Source organism: Drosophila ficusphila, unplaced genomic scaffold, assembly GCF_018152265.1.
Source record: "Drosophila ficusphila isolate 14025-0441.05 unplaced genomic scaffold, ASM1815226v1 contig_198, whole genome shotgun sequence".
Lineage (NCBI taxonomy): Eukaryota > Metazoa > Arthropoda > Insecta > Diptera > Drosophilidae > Drosophila > Drosophila ficusphila.
Genome location: NW_025064092.1, coordinates 8,318,261 through 8,336,300, shown reverse-complemented (window position 1 = coordinate 8,336,300; position 18,040 = coordinate 8,318,261). Strand labels below are relative to the sequence as shown.

Below are 18,040 nucleotides of genomic sequence, written 5' to 3'. Positions count from 1 at the left end.
CACACTGTTTGCCGCATTTAATTTGGCTTGCAAACTTAAAGAGCCTGACAATTAAAATGGAGCTGGCTGAAAAAAAGTTCACTTGAAATCTCGACAGCAATTTAACTCTCTGTTTAGAAAGTAATTTTCCTCACACAGCACAAGACGGACTTTTTCCCATTCCCATTAGAGGAAAATTAACATTTCCAGCAAGCCGCAAACGCAGAGGATGACGACGGGGGGCGGGGGAGGTGACGTTTTCGGGGGGAAAAGGGGGCGGGAACTTCAGAGTGGGTGGGGCTTTGGAGGTCGCAGTGTGAATGTGGGTGAATTTGTAAGAAGTATGCCAAAAATCTCGCTCGACTGTGGGGCTGTGATTAGGATCAAAGGACTGGGGACTAAGACAATGTCTATGCCACTTGTCATCTGCTTCTTCTTCTTCTTGTCTTGGCATTTTCCAACCAACCATACACCACCCAACCCCAGCCCCTGGCAACTTTTCGCCAACGCACTCACATGAAGGACATTATTATTATAACATATTAAAATTTGTGAAGCTTAATGAAAACACGACACCGTCGCTCATCATTACCGCTCCTCAGGTTCTTCTGGCGCCCCTCGTGAAAAGCGGGAAAAGCCGAACGCCAGCCAAACAGCCATCGCCAGGTGCTGCTGCCATTGAGTCGGAAAAGTTATCCGAGTTGCTCAGAAAAAGCTGGAAAAATAATAAAAAACACCTTCATCCCACTGAGGGCCACCTTTATTTTTTTTTTTTACCAAAGTAAGGAGAGTTTTTCTACACCAGGAAAAATTTTAAAGATTTTTCATGGTGATTATTTTAATCCACTTTTTTTTTTGCCAAAGTAAGGAGAATATTTCTGCACCAGGAGAAATTGTAAAAGATTTTTCATGGTGATTATTTTAAAGTATTTTTAGTAAATCTTATTTTGAAAACGTGAAATTTCTAAAGCAGTGCTAGTAAAAATAATAAATCAGCTCTATAAACGTTTTTCTTTCTTCATTTTGTTAAATACCTAGTCTGTACACTTCCAAATGTTAAAAAGATAAAGACATTTTCAGCAGAAAAAGGGGAAAACCAGGCGGGAAAATAGGCCAAAGTAGCTATAGAAAGGGGTTAGTTGGCTTTGTCGGCTGAGTGGTGTACGTAATAAGAAATTGAAGAGAAATTGAATTGAAGTTCGTCAGCCGATGGGCAACGTTGCCATCGCACTCGAATAGCCGCAGATAAGATAAGCGGCAACCGGCAGATAAATTGTAGATACAGCCAGGTACACAGGTACACAGGTGCACACACCTAAATACATGGCAAAACCAAAAGCAAAAGCGGAATGTGTGCCAAGTGGGTGAATATTCATGCACACAACCCCACCACCATTATATATGTACATACATATATGGCACGATCTGATAAGCGTGGAAAAATGCGTTGACGTGTTCCAATGCCAGCTGCAGACTCGAAAACCCCCTTTTCGCCGCCTCCCAAAAAAAAAAAAATGTTCCGCAAAGATAATATATAAAAAGGTAGGAAAAGAAGCAGAACGCTACCTACGCCTACGTAGAAACGATGGAAAAAAAACCCCAAAGACATCCCAAGCCCCAAGCCCCAAGCCCCCCAAAAAAAATCAATAAAAAACACAACGTGGTCGATTAATGATTATGGATACTAATGGATGGTCGTGTTGATAGGGATATGAGTGCAAATATGGATATGGATAGCCTAGATTGGCAGGACTAGGAATTGTGTGGTTTTTTTGGTAATACATTTATTATATATCGTATCTCACAGATAGCAGACTAACGGATGGCTGCGAATTTGATTGAATAAAAATAAACCAATTAAATAAAGTATAAAAATACATTTAGATAAGATACGGAGATATATTGGGATTTGATTTAAGTGCAAATTGCTTTAAAGTATATGTTAGTTCTATTCAGTATTTATTTTCAGTTTTTATTGTAAGCGATAGTAGCCCACAAATTTCACCGTTTCATCCTTTTCCAACAGGAGTTTTCTTTACGACTCCACCTCAGTAAATACTCCCAATCCAACCCAATCCAATCCAATCCAATCCAATCCGAACTGAACTGAACTGAACCGATGCGAACTCAACTCATTTGGCTCACTTGAGGGTCACTCGCCATGTTGGCTTAATCGGTCATTGGGCTTGTTATACGGCTCAATTATGCCCGTTTTGCCATGTGGCGCATTTGCTTCTGGCCCTCCAGCAACTCCATCCCCACTCTTCACTCCCTCCCCCCTTTTTTCGGTAACGGGCCATGGGCGTTCCACCCCCTCGCAATTGTCCACCCACCGGGCGACCAACCAAGCAACCAACCAACCAACCACCCCGCTCTCTTGTATTGCCAGAGTTTCGGAGCCTTCCTTCTGTTGGTGTCACGTGCAAAGAGACAGAAGGCCTTTTAATCGATTTCCCGCTTTCCTTCGTCGCTACTAAAATAATCGTTTAATGCAAATCGCTTTCTGTTGAGTCCCTAAAAATAAGATGGTATTTCTTGCACTTAAATCGGGAAAAACCCGGGAAAATGCATAAAAGGGATAACGACGCTGCTGTATTTTGTCAATGTTTTATTATTTCCGTCTTTTAATTGCATTTTTCTTTGGGTTCAAGACACTTGCTCGAAATTTAATTTGGAAGTCGATAAAGGAAAAGGTCGTAATGTTATTTTTAAACAGCTTTTATAAGAACAGAAAACCAGTAATGGAATGCATTAGTCATTAAGTTGTATGCATTAAATAGTAAGTTTTTTTTATCATGTGTAGATCCACCATCTGAAAATTAGTTTCATAAATATTATCTAGATAAATATTGGCACACATTCGTTTCACAATCAGCAATTTTTGTCGGAGGGGCAGTATAAAGAATGCCATAGACTTGGTTGTTCCTTCTTTCCCACATTTAGTAAGGGGGCACTCTGTTTTCCCACCCCTCTCTGTTTATCTTGTTCTATATATGTACTCTCCCCCTTTCGTTTAGTTACCTCCTCACCTTTACATATCATTTTCTGGCTGATAAAGTCGTTCAACACGAAGAAAAAAGGTGGAAAAATACAAAAAAAAAAAAAACAACAAAAAATACAAAAACGAAAAGGAAAAGAAAGAGGGTTCTACTAAATAATGTACGAACATACTTTGCTACTTTTACTTAATTTAATTAACGGCCCGGCCAACGACAACTACAACAACAACAACAATAACAACAACAACAACAAAAGCAACATGACTTTGACGTCGACGCCTGTCAGCTGTTCAAGTGTCAGAGAGGAAACAATGAAAATAGGCTTTATATTGTTGGCATCCTGATGAAGGACACCGCCAACAGATGAGAGGGGTGGTTTTAGGGGGGAGGCGGCGTTCGAGTGGGTGGTTTTGGCGGCCACAAACAACACAGAAAAAAATAACACTCTGATCTATCTAATTTGCAGATTTCTTATAATTTAATTTCTTCTATTTTTCTAGAAAATAATAAAGCTAATAATGATTTTTATTATTAAAAAAGTACAGATTAATATTCTTTTTTTTTTTAATTTACATATAAAACAATTACTTATTTTCTCTGTGACTAAATAAAACGTCGAGAGCGAGCAAAGAAAGTGAAATGAAGAACAAAAGGGAGAGAGCAAAATGGAAAACTTGCCTAGACAACGTGTGGAATGCAAGTGGGTGGATAATTTTTCGGTGGGGATTTCCCAACTCCCCAAACCCCTCACCTTCTCCCCCTCCACTCTTTTAGCCTCTTTTGCCCTCTCTTATCAGCCAAACGAAATGAAACGTCACGAACTTCTTCTTCTTCTTCTTGTTCTTCTTCTTCTTGTTCTTCTTCTTCTTCGTTTGCTGCTGCTTGTGAAAACGAAACGTTAACGTTAATACAAAAACAAACACAGGGATGGGCCCCGTTCGCCCCTTCTCGCTCACACTCTCCCCCATAAGTTATCTCCTCTCGCTCTTGCCTTCAACCCTAAATGGAAAATTAAACAACAACAAAACGCGACGAGAGTCGGCGCCACTCTGTCCTCTGTTTTGTTTTTGTTCTTGCCATTGCCATTGCCTTTGCCTTTTCCTTTTGGCCAACTGCTTCTGTTTCTGTCGCCCCTTTGATTCCCCTTTTTAGCCTCGACATCGTCGTTTTTGGCCTGTTCTGGAATGAAATCGAATGGTTTTCGGGCTGCTTTCGCGTACTTTCGCCAGCGGCAGCACCTACAGCTAAAAAAACAACGACCCAACCACCTGCACAATGGTGGAAAATTTGTAAACTTCATAAACAAAAAAATTATACAAAATAAGAGTTCAAACGTGAGTATGAAAATGGAAATTTTTACATTGGAATCGAACCTGTAGTCTCCCAAAAAATCTTAAGGATAAACGTAACCTCAATTTGAAATTATCAAGGATATATGAAATGGGTAAATAAATATTTAATTTGTTCAAAAATGTACAGATACATTTGCTCTCGAGTGAAATGCAAGCTGTTGCGAATGATTTATAAGCGCAAATCACTGCCTATTTCCCACTGCGACTGGCGCATTTAAGATTCACATCCAGTTGCAAAACGTGGCCACCAAAGGCGTTTGCCAAGTGGGCGGTGGTTGGTGCTATGGGTGGTTCGGTGGTTGGGGATGGATGGATGGTTGGGCGGTACGAAACACCACAAGGGAGGGGCCACTGTGTGTGTGTGTGTCTGCGTATGTGTGGGTGTGACAGAAGTGGGGAGCAAAAAAAAAAAAACGAGGGGAAGGTGGTGCTGACAGGAAGGGGGGCGGCGGGAGGGGGAGGGAAAGTTGCCGCGGCAAAACGAAGACACGACAACCGCAAGAGATTTAACGACCAATAAAGAACAACGCAATGTTATTTAAGGACGAGTCTACGACTGAAGGGATTCTCGCATGCGCCCGTCGCATTACGCATTACGTGGGCACGTAGAGCCCGGGCAAATCTAGCTACGGGTACGGTTCCAAGTTACGGGTTACGGGCTACGGGCTACGGGCAACGGGTCCGGACTGGCGACCTGTACGGTCCACGGACTACGGACGTATTATGTGCCATTTCAACGGCCATTTGATTGCACGGCTCGACCATCCGGTTTTGGGCAACCTTTAGAGAGCATTACCCTTTCCAAAGGGTGTAATTAGTGTCTCAACAAGTTGGCTATTCAATAACTAAACTATGAAAGGATGAATGCTTTATATTTCATATTTATTTATCCCTACCCAACTATAATTATACCTCTCTGAATTGCGAACTAAGATCTTTCTTGAGGGTATTCCCCCTTTCGGTCAGCCAAACTAATGGCTAATCAATAACTAAACTAAGAAATGTTATAAGGTATGTTTAATATTTGATTACTATTTATCCCCTTTTAACTATGAATATATCTTTCTGAACTGCGAACTAAGATCTTTCTTGAGGGTATTCCCCCTTTCGGTCAGCAACTGAACAACTAAACGGCCTTTTCTTTTCCGTGTGTTGGCTTGTTTTGCGGCATCGAGGGTTGCGGAGGGTTAGAAGTGGGAGTGGGAGTGGAAGGGGAAGGGGGAGTGGAAGTCGAAGTGGGAGTGGGTGGTGGAATTGAAGGCGTGACACATTTATGGGCACATTTTGTAACGCATCGTGGCAAGCTGATGAAAACTTCTGCGGCAGCAACTGTGGAACTTCATTAACGTCATTATCAGTGTGTGGCTCACTTCGCAAGTGTGTGCAGGGGAAGAACTCGAAGTGGAGTGAACTGGAGTGGAGTGGAGTGCCATGAAGGTGGTGGTGGTGGTGGTGGTTGTTGTAGGTGGAAAGGCAAGGGATCGACCCACATCCAAGCACCCTGGCGGCCACAACACCCGTTGCATCCACCCATCCACCAACCCCCCTGGTAAATAATGCCCGACGCCTCTTGGCCACTTTGCAGTGGTCACATTTGTTGTTTGGCAACAAAATAACGTTCGATTACAGGGGATCCATATGCCACTGACACTTTGAGATATTATTCGAAACCCGGGAGTCACAACTAATGGCTTACGAAAGAAAATATAGAATATGTTATTACTTAAGAAAATTTGTTTACCCTAAGAAGTAACACTTCTTTTAAATATTAAAATATTTTCTTAATTTTTTAGTGTTAAAAGAACCTACTTAATCTTTAAAAAAAACCTTAGCCTAGCAACAAATCTTGGAAAATGCTTTATAATATCCATTAGAACGCCATCTCCCAGCTAATCAAGTTTTATCTGCGGAACTTTGATGGCTGCGATAAGGAACTTTATATGGCGACGAGATGTGTTCCTCTTCAGATTTTTAATAACATTTTCAAGAACGTCGAACACAAAGGGGGCGGATTTATTGTAGCGTGTGGATTGGCAAATTACGTTGACGACAAATGCTAAAACCCAAGAAAAAGAAGAAGAAGAGGAAGCACCAGTGGCAGCGAAAAAACATCAACTGAGAAAAGCGTTGAAGAAAAATCAATAAAATTCAATAGGAGGCTAACGGTTTTATGGTCGCTTCGGATGGGCGATATTAGTGATAAAGCCGACGGTAGTGGCGGCAAAAATCTGTTTTAATTTTTTCCCCACTGTTGTTTCGTTTCGCATTTCCCGCCCCCACTTCTCAGCATTTTTTTTCGGGATTTTTATTCTTTGGTTTTTATTCCCCTTCTTGTCGCCTTTATTTATTTATATGGCATGTATATGTGGAAAGTCTGATCCTTGGGTTCCCGTAGTTTTTTACGTTTTCGGTTCGCCGTCCGCTGTCGCCTGCTTATTTATGTATGTTACTCTGATTCTGATTCTGATTCTGGTGGGCGGCGGCATGAAGTGGGCGGGCCTGGCTGCTGGATGTCGGATAATGGATGGTGGATAGTGGATAGTGGATGGCAAGGAGACGACGCGGGGCAGCAGTGCGAAATCGGATTAACATCTGGTTAATACCGGATGTGTTGAAATCCAACTGGCCTCATCACTTAAACGATTGCATTTAACTCGTTTTTGTTAGCACAATATTGTATTTCATTTTCTATTTGTTTATTTGTCCTGCATTTGACCCAAATTAAATGTGGTTTTATGCGTGTGTTTCGTGTTTCAGGCCAAATTTTATCGCCAATCCGAATGGCTGACAGGGTCAACAGCTCGCTTTTAGCCTTGTGCGTTAATCCGCCTGTCAGCGATTCCTTAGCGCCCATCCGCCAATATTCGCAAGGGTTTCCCAGCGGGGATCCCTGTAACCTTAACCGTAACCGAAACCGAAAAAGAAACAGATACAGATACATCTGCAGCTACAGCTACAGCTACAGCTATAGATACAGATACAGATACAAATACAGAGTATCCGAACCATCCCCTTGGTCGGTCGGGTGTCTGTTTTTTATTTTGTCCAAGGAGCAACTCAAACTCCCCTTTGGAGAGACTTCCGCAGGACATTTTTTGGGCAGCCTTGGGCTTCCGCGTTCGAAAAGGAATCGTTTGCGATTATATAATTGACAGCCTGGGATTGAAAACTATCGAAGCGTGTTTATTATTTATTAATTTAGGTACTGCCTACTGCCAAAGAAAGCTTGGACTTAAAAGAGGAAAAGAAGAAAGTGGGAAAAAATTGGGCTCATTATTTAGTATCTTTAAAATTCAGAGAACATCATTTTGTTAAAGCTTTAACGTTAACTTTTCTCTCCATGGAAAGTAACATAATAAAGATTACACACTGGATGTCAATTGGCCGAAGGAAATGGAAATTCTGCGGCACTTAATTGATTCTATAATACTTTCCGATGACTGCACTGCAGAGCTGTCCAAGGACATTTCTATATATGTATATATGTCTGTATAGCGGAGCAGGTCCTGCGTCTAATGGCGATTTTCTTTTCTCTTTCCCGTCTCTTGATGGCTTTTCAAATAAAATGCAAACATAAATGCGAACCGAGCCAGCGGTTGAGTGCAAATAAAAGCGAAAATCTTGCCAATTGAGTTGAACAGATTCTCTTTTTTCCTTTCGCGTGGAGCCTTGCAAAAAGATGCTGCAGAAGGTTTTAGTAAAGGGAAGGCGAAGGGGAAGGGGGAGGGTTTTGTGGTGGTGGAGCCCACAGGGGAGCAGTGACTCGGCGGATTTTGGCCATTTGCGTTTACCCAGAATTGCGTTGTCAGGATTTAATGATGACACGAGCCGCTTGCTCAAAGAAGCGAGCAAAAAAAAAAGAAACAAAATTGTTACAACTCTTGGAATACGCAATGTGTTTTTCTTATTTCTTATTACAATATATTTATTTCTTATTTAAATATACATTTTTCAAATATTTTTTCTTCTTTCTCAAACAATTTGTTTTCTGGTTTGCCGCAAACCCTTTTATTTTTGCAATCCTTGCCCCATCTTCTTATTTATTTTTGTTGCCATTTTCTTTTTTGTTACTGCACTGCGGACATTTTCATTTTGTAGCCATCGCTCGGCAGCAAGGCAAATCGAATCAATCATCAAATCAGTGGGGTGAGGGTCTGCTTTTCCGCCCTCCCCCGATTTTCCCCCTGGTTTTTCCAGCTCCTTCAAGTACAGAATGTTGCATGCATAAATGAATGACATATATTTCACATCTTTACCGCTCCCTCTTTCAAAGGAAAAGTGGAAGAGGAAAGCGTTAACATTTTTTTGCTCCCCCCTTTTTTTTTTTATTTGCGGGTGCAAAAGCGGTTGGAGGCCAATCAATATGTTTGCATGGGCAAAAAAAAAGAAAAAAAATGGAATTGCGCTGCAACAGTTGGAAGATTCGGTGGCAAACGTAAATTAAATAAAAATTTCATTGGTGTATAAAGTGTGAAAAATAATTAAAGAAAACATGTGTTAGCTGTTAATAATTTTAAAAATGTCCTCAAAGCGAACGTTTAAATTATCGGTGAATTTTAATTAAGGGAACTGCGCTTTTGTGTTTCTCTGGAAAAAAAATATACAACAAGTATGTTATATGTTGGAAGTTACGAAAATAAATATAAGAACGTAAGAAATATATATGTTCAACCAATTATATATGTATGATCAGAGTTATCAGGATATTCCCCAGAAAATTGCAAGATTTTAAATGCCATCGCTTCCCTTTTTTTTCTCCGCTGCAAAAAGGACTTTTTGCCCCATACGCTCGTGTAATGTGATTCATAATTTATATAACTTTAATGAACAACATTAATATGCGAATTATGACAAGCCTGGGGACGGCAACCCACGCCCTTGCCAACCACCACCCCGTTTCACCCTTTTTGGTAGCCACTGGTAGCCAGGACATGCCGCAAGGACATTGTCCGCCCACATAGTTGTGGGTTGCCCGCCAACGCCAGCTGGACACAAAAACACAAAACACGAACAAAAACAACAAAAAACACAACACAAGAGGGAGAAAAAATAAACTGAAAATGAAATGAAATGACAAAAACTCGACAACACTTTTGGGATAACATTGTAAATTTTATTATGGCCCATAGAAAGGATTGTCCCGGGAGTCCCTGGATAGGGCAAAGGATACCCAAAAGGGATTTCGCTGACGCAAAAAACATAACTAATTTGTTGGGGAACGAAATCAAATGTGAGTGCGCTTCGTATGGCGCACAAAGTATATAAATTAATTCAGCAGATCCCCGGCTTATTCGGGGATTACGATAGATAAATGGGAGCAGAGCAAGTGGAGTTCGCTGCTGCAAATATGCTCAGCAATCGCAACAATTAGTCAGGGAAATGCGAAAGGCGGGCGGATGACTGGCCGAAACAAGGGCGAAACTATTGAAATTAAATTACGGTCAAGTTTAAAGGGCTTCTGTGTTTTATGGCAAAATGTATACCTTTTTTTTCTACAAGGGATTTTTTTTGGGGATTAAACGAATGTAATCTTTAGGTCTTGCTGGAAATAATTAATCCTTTGAAACGCAAAACTTTTTTGCAAAACTCGTGCCTGATTGAGCTTATTTGAACCAACCTTTCATTAGTTTCACAGTCCGGTAACTATTTGCCAACTGACTTTTCCAGCTTCCCTGCAGAGTCACCCGAATTTGAGCTCTCTGTGCGTTCTAATAATATCAAAATAAACCCGGCAGAAAGTCGTTTTATGGCAACCCGCCGTGAGTTCGTGTTCTGTTGGTCAGAATGCAAAGGCACATCAAAAAAATATTTGAAAATATAATTTCTAATTTATTTTAACTTATTTTCAATCTATTTTTTATTTAAGAACAATAAACTATGTGTTTCCCCTGATAAACTTATTTATCTTTAAAACGATTGATAACATAACCATTGCTGTAATTATTGTGATATTTTTTTCTGTGCATGGTTAAAAGCCAGCTGTCACACACACACTCAGCTGGGTGTGTGTACGTTCCTTGACAATCAATATATCCGCTGCATGTGCACATCCGTTTGGCAGGAGCAGGAACAAATTCAGGAGCGCACAGCGACATGGACAAAGGAAAGGTGTGCTGCCAAGTTCATTGTTTGTTGGCCATGTCTGACCGACCATCGGACCCTCCGATCCTCCGACCATTCGACAATCCCACAATCCTTCAATCTGCCCATCAGGCTTCACCCTCGGTGGGGCTGCTCCTCTCCATTGACCCAACATTGTCGCCATGTTTTGTGGTTGCGCCGGTCGACCAACAGAAAGGAATGGCTAAATAAATAACCAATTTCAGCATTCAGACAGCGATGACTGCGTGATGCGATATAAATAATGTTCCAAAGGATGAATCACTGGGGCATTTTCCTAATTACTGAATTGCTTCAGAGCTCTAGAATAGATAAAGACACAAAAGAACACTCCTTGAAAAGCGTGGAGTTATCAATCTTTTTTTTAAGGATTCAAACATTCAACAGAAAATTAAGTTTTCATTTACTTAATAACTTTGTTTCTTAGCTCTTGGTTTAAGTGAGTTTTTTTTATAAACAAGTTCCTATAGAAGCCCCTTTTTTCTCCTCATGATCTCTTTAGTTAACCATTTCCGATGCTAATCTAGAGTAACAACTCTTAAGCGGCTCTTATCGCAGGAATTCGTATTTAATTGCCAAGCCGGCTGCTTCGCCCTTTCGAAACTACATATTTAGCCGGGTGGGTGTGCTGTGTTTAACCCTTGGCTGGCCAGCTTATTTACGCCTGGATCGTATCCTTTGTCCCGGTGGCCAGTTAGTTGCCTCAACGCCTGTCCATTGTTGCGGTTTTAACTCTAATGGTTAGCCACTCCCCTGGTTTTTTGTGCTTATGTTTTATGTTTACCCAGCTGTCGGCACGTGTAAAAAGTGCTGCACTCAAATGGTTTGTTTTTTTATCGCTGCAAATTGTTAAAGAAGCCGCACGAAAATAGCTGAACATTAAAGTCCCATCACGTTGCTAATTCAGTTATTGTTATTAATTGTGTTAAATCATTTTGGCCAGCTTTCGTGCGTAAGTGTGACTGCTGCTCAAAAGTTGCAACGAAAATATTTGTTTCGCTAAAAGTTCGCCATCATCAGCGCTCGTTTTCTCCGCCCTCCAACAATGTTAATTACAAACTTTCGAGTTGGACACAGAACTAAAACAAATTACATGAGCGTCGACTGCCGAAGGGGGCGAAAGGGGGTGGTGTGGGTGCTGCAGAAAGGGGGAGTTAAGCAGCTGGGTGTGAAAATGGGTGGCGGTGGCAAACTGACAGCAACAACAGCTGCTCGTCGGCAAGAAGAAAAAACTACAAAAAAAAAAAAAATAAAATACATGAAGGAAAATAGAGTTTTCGCTGAAGTTGAAGTTTCAAATACCCTTGTTAATATGTGAAGTTAAATTAAAATAGAATAAGAAACAACTTAATAGTTACATTTTGTTGCGCTTCAAACGCTGAAAAATCCAGGAAACTGTATTAAAATCTGAATAACTGCACTGAAATTGTCAGAAGAGCAAACTGAGCAAGAAAACAAGTTTATATTTATTATTATTATTATTTTAATAGCTTTTTTAAACCCCAAGCTGCCTTTAATTAAAGTGAGTTCGTGACCTGTTAAAAGTTTAGGCAATAGTTCCTCTATTAATTATTAATTACCCGCCGAAGTCTGTCGAAGATGTCCGCCAACTGTTGCAAACTTTGAGGCAAATTGTTGCATAGTTTGTGGAGCGGTAAGACCCCCGCTTTTCCCCGCTTTTCCCCGCTTTTCCCCGCTTTTCCCCGCTTTTCCTTTCCCTCCCCCTTTATACCACGTCCCTTCAACATAGTTTTAAGTGGTGCATGTGTTGGCCGTTGTTGCCGCCTGTTTGCCGTACTCGTTGTTGTCTAGAGTTTGCCAATTATGTGCCTAAGTAGTTGCTGCTCTGGTAATCATGTTTGACACGCCCTCATTTTCCGGGCGATGGCTTCTGCTTCTCGAATTGTGTTTCTGTTGTTGTTAAAGTTGTTTGGCCAAGTTGTGCCCAGTGCCTCATAATCGAACTAATTGATGAATTACCTGGCTTGGTTATAGATTGCGAATGGTTTGCTAAACACATCTGGTGTAAAAAGTTGCTATTTCAATAAACAAACCAAAGATATAAAAACACTATTGAATAGATAATTATTTAATTTAAATTTGTGGCACTTTCAGCTGCTTTTTAAAGTGCTCTAAAAAAAGAAAACATTCATTTTAAAAAAATTCAAGACAGATTTATTTGCCCAATAAATGCCACAACATTTTTTTTATGCCCATTTGATTTGTATAGAATGCCATTTTATACCATCTATTTTTTTATTTTATCGTATTCATAATGGGGGGAAATGACAAATCCGTGCCTGAACTCTTGCGTAACTTTAACACACAATGCAACTTCTTGCGGGGTAAAGTATCTCGCAGGAATGCGATGATGATGTCCTCCATCTTTCATCCATATCTTTCCCGTTACGCCGCTCAACTTTGCGGACGCTGTTTATTTGCTCTATATGGTTTGTTCCTTGCTTTTTCTGCTTTGGCGCACTTAAAAAGCAATTTACTCTAATTACATTAAGTAGAAACAGCGGCCAACTTGTGCGTGTGTCAATAAACAAACGGTGAAAGTACTCGGAAATATATATATAAATATATATGTATATATATATATATACTTGAATATACGCAAGGCCCACTTGTCTGCAGGAGGAAAAGTCGCTGTGGTTGGGGCGGGAAAAATATTGCGCTTTTAGACCATAATTACCTGAGAAGTTTTCCTCCGACTTTTCTTCCTTTCGCCGGTCACTTCCGTTTTGCCTTTTGTCCCTCCGGGAAACTGTCGTTTCCCCACCCCCCCTCCCTCCCCCACTTTCCCACCCCTCTTCATTATTACGCATTATTATTACTCTGCCGCCGCATCTTTTTCTTTTGTTGTTCGGTTTTTCTTTTGTTTTCAGTAAATAAATCAGCGTTGCCCAAGTAACTTTTTCACACACAGCAAGAAAAAAAATAAAAAAAAAAAGAATAAAATGAGGGAGATGGAAGGAAAATCTGGTGGAAAGATCTTCCAGGGACTTTGACTCGACGCTTCCGTTGTTGTGTCGCCTCTTCTCGCATTGATTGGTTAATTATAATGAGCTTAGCCAGCAGGGATATAGCCAAAGATAAAGATGCCGACATGGCCAAACGGCAAGGCGGAGAAAAAATAACAGAGAGGTACAGCAATTAAAGCGATAGCATACGGAAATTCTATTCTGATTCAGAGAAACATCATAGTGTTTCCCCTGAAATGAACTTAGGTTATTATTAAACTGTTAAACTGTTTAGCAAGCAATCCGAATGCAAATCGCAGGCACTGTAGGTTTTCCAGCACTTATTAGGCTTTCGGATTTGTTTTGATTTCCACTAAATGGTTAAATGGATCGGCAAGAAAAATTCAAAGCTGGAGGTGGGGATTTCAAAGAAAACTGGGAAAAAAATCAAATGAAATTTTGTGTGACATTTTCACTCTCTTACACACACACACACACACACACACGCAGTATCTGTCTCTTTCGCTCTGGCCACAAGTCATGTAAGCAAGCAGAAAAACAATGTCCGTATTTATTTAACGTTATTTTCTGTTGTCAAATAAAATACAATGAAAGCTAATTCAATGCGTCACTTTACCCCCACGTCCCCAACCTTTCTCAGTGTTTCTGTGTGAGTGGTTGTGTGTGTGTGTGCGATTTTCCTCTCTGCGAGAAAATTATCCCTAACAACCAAGAAAAACACAAAGGCATCAGCCTCCCACCCTCGTTGACCTCAAAGCACAGCAAAATGTATTACAAATTCAATTATCAAATATGTTTTAGGCGCTCTCGGCTTCCAGTTACAAAGCATTAAAAAAAACAAATACTTTTTATTCGAAAATGTGTGTTTGTGTGTATGTGTCTGTGTGTGTAAGCTGAGCCAAGCGAATTTTCCTCGAGGCGGAAACATTCGGAAATGGCAGGAAAAATCCAGAGCATCACCAAATTACATCCGAGGGAAATTTTAAATCTCTGGTTGCTGTTTATTTGAGTTATTGATTTTTGCACTTTGTTTTCCTTCACTTGAGTTTAAAATAATAAACGAATTTACATTGTTGTTTATTAGATTCTCCGACAAAAGGAAATATTTATATAATTAGGCGATGTTAGATCTTGTTAAGGAAAAATTGAAAACCGTTACCAATTTAAAGATTGTCAGAGAGGGTTAACATATACTCTAAACACCTACCACTTTAACTTTGAAACTTTTCGCTTTTCTGCAAACCCATTTTTCCAAAATTAGGAAAGGGGTTGTATCATAGTAAAATTAACTAATAAATGCAGTTCACTCGTAAAAGAATTGATTCAAAAAGGTATGTCACTTCAAAATCTTACTTTAATGTAAAAATTTGTGGGCTTAAAGAGGTTTGTTTTGGCTACTTTTTTGAAAGTCTGAATCCAATTGGTCGCATTATGGCTAGTGAAAGTGTGGGATTGGGTAACCTGTTTTTAAATTGACCCCAAAAGTCTGTAAAAATTGGCTTGCAGTTCACGGACGCCGGGATTATTTGAAAATGCAATGAAAATTAATGTGCCATCAGAAGTCTTCCCAAGCAATCAGTCGACAGCCATTCTCGATACTATTACAGCTCAGTGGATGCAATCAGCTTTGAATTTCCTACCCCCCAATCCCCCCCAACTCCCCCTCCATGCGGTGCTCTGTGAGAATATTCAGCTGCCTCCTGAATTCTCTCCACATCCCCTTTTTTGGCAGCGGAGGATAAGCGACATTGAATGGGTCACACGAGTTGACTGCGATATTTCAATCTCATAATGCCGACATCGCAAGCAAATGATAATGACTTTGCGGAGATTTGGGGGGTCGGGAAAAGGCTGAATGCTGAATGCGAGCTGAGCTGGGAAAACTTTCCCTTTTTCCGCTGCTCTGTCTTTTTTTTTCCAGCTTATGCAAATCAAAGTGTTGTGCAATTTTAATGAGCTGCTGCCTCCTGATGCTTACCCCAATCTCCCCAGCAAAGCTCGCAAATGACTGAGGGAAAACGGGTGGGGAAAATTTAGTTCTTTCACACACACTCTCCTTGGAATATGCAGGCAAATTATTAAGGGAAAAAAGAAGGAATGCCGGCAAGGAAAACCCAACGATTGGCTTAGCGTATAGAGCTCCGTTCAAAATGTAACATACTGAAAAAAATAGATCTATATATACATAGGTACAAAAAAGGCAAAAGAAGGGAAAATAAACCGAAACAATGAAATGAGGGGAGTATACTTGAGCGAGGATATATTTTTGATGGCAAATCGAAGGCAAGTCAAGTCAAGTGGGCCGAAGGTTCTCCATCCCCCGTCGCCTTATTCTCTCCCGTTTTTGGCTGTAAAGTGGGCGTGGCAAGTTAAAGTGTATGTGTATGTGCGAGTGTAGGGATGTCAGCCCAGCGATTTGCATATAAATGATTACGGAAATAAAAAAGGAAGTTGAAAATAGACAGAACTTTCAGTGGCAAGAGGGGTGGTAAATGAGGGATGAGACACTGCAAAAAATGTTTGAGAAATATTCTTAAATATTTGTAAGCTATAAAATAAAGCTAACAGATTGTAAGTGTCAATTATTAGTTTATTTTCACTGAATTTTAAGCATTGTTGAAATATTTATATATTTTTTGTTAATGTGTAAATATTTTTTGATCTGTGTATGGAGGCTACCATGACCTGTCAGTGGGAATGCTTTTCGGGTGTTTCTCGACCCCAACTTGCCAAGTAAGATGTCTTGGCTGGGCACTAAATGCAAGGGAATGAATGGGGGGAAATAGGAAGGAAATAGGGGCGTAAAAGCGGGAGAGCTAGTAAAAAGGAGAATACCATTTCCTCGTATTCGCAAAAGTGGGGGGCCTGCTCCAAGTTGGAACGCATTTCGCTTACATTTTTGCCACATTTCTGCCAAAATATTTGTTGCAATGCAGCCAAGAATAAGAGGAAAAAATGCAAAAATAAAAAACAAGAAACGAAAAACGAAAAAAAGTAAGTAGCGAGAGAAATTTGGAAAAGACCAGTAAAAAATATAGAGAGAGAATGCGGAAGATGGAGAGCTCTTTGGCTTAGTTGGACGTCTGCCCGCTGCCCGCATAAGTATGCTATGGAAATACTTTGGCAGCTGCATGAAATGCAATGTGCACCCAAACCGAATAAAATGTAAATTTCTTTTGGCCAAGACGAAAATTACTGCGGGGCAAAAGCTTAAATAAATCAGAAGAGTATATTTTCTTCATGATTATAATTTGTTAGCTAATACACTTAAATTTTTAATTCCTGTATTAAGTTTTATAATCCATATATTAGTGAAAAATCTCGTATTATCTTAAGCGATTTGGTTTTTCAAATTCGGTGCGTTAGTTTCGTATGCAAAGGAGCAGATCTCGCAATGGCCCAAAAATAAATCATAAGCCCCGTGTACGGCTTTGATTTACTTACCTTTTCCGGCAATCCATCCATTCCCCCAATTCTCCGCCCTCGTCACCCTCCTCCATCCTCCTTTTTTTCCTCATCTTCGTCGTAATCCTCCTATGAGCTAAACAAAAGCGTAACAAAGTAGGCAAAGGGCAACAAAAGGGGCGAAGGAGGCGGAGGAGCAGAGAGGAAAAGAGAGGCGGAGCGGAGAAGCAGAAGAGAAGAAAGCGGAGCAAAAGCAAAACAAAGACACAAAATGACATTGATGAACGATGCCCGAAATGATAGATTGATAGATTGATAGATGAAGCCACGTGTCTGTGTGTGTGTGTGTGTGTGTGAATGTTGTGTGTGTGATTCAATGGAATGACTGAGTCAATCTCTATTTGCTTCCCCCCAATGCCCCCGACTTCTTCAAACTTCTTGAATTGATAATGAGCAGCTACGTCTCGCCTTAATTAATTTTTGCACCACGCCCACTAATTAAACTTTTCTTGCGAAATAGAAGGAGAGGGGTAGTAGTAAAGGGGGAGAGAGCGAGCGAGAGCAGGAGGAAGAGAGGTGGCTAAGTTTGAAAACTTTAACTAATTTCAAATGTGCCCTTTACACCCGGAAAAAAACATTTTTTGAAAAGTTTTGCTTTTAGTTTTGAATTTTTTTCTAAATCCGAAAAGAAATAAAGTAAAATATTTATTATCAAATATTATAACATATTTTCGAACATTTCAAAAATGTTGACATATGAAATTAGATTTGTATTTTTTTGGCCTCTATAGTTGATATTTTTTTGGTGTAGGCATGAGTTGAAGGTGACGATTGACTAACTGACGTATTGCTGGAAACAACAGCAGCCAACTGGCCTCCGACCGGGCAAAAGTTTTAATTACCAAGCAACAGGGAGGAGCACGGGACTGCAGGACTCTGAGGAGCCGAGAACCAGAGAGCAGGAGAGCAGTAAAGGAAGCAGGACCTCCTGCCACAGCCAGCGTCTTTCAATTACAGTGGACTGACTAACCAGGCCCGAGGGCAACCGGCGAAACAGAAGGCCATCACATCAAACCGTCGGAAAGTCCGGACTACGGACTGCGGACTGCGGACTTTCGACTCTCGAAGCCACAGAACCAGACGAAGCTTACTTGTTTTCAATGTGGCCGAAAAACTTATTGTGCCTGCCTCTTTCCCT

At 40.5% G+C, this 18,040-nt stretch overlaps 1 protein-coding gene across 1 annotated transcript in view; it reads left to right on the top strand.

Moving 5' to 3' along the window:
* The window catches only part of LOC108095269 (neurobeachin), a 167,595-nt gene that overhangs the window by 5,182 nt on the left and 144,373 nt on the right, over positions 1 to 18,040 (top strand).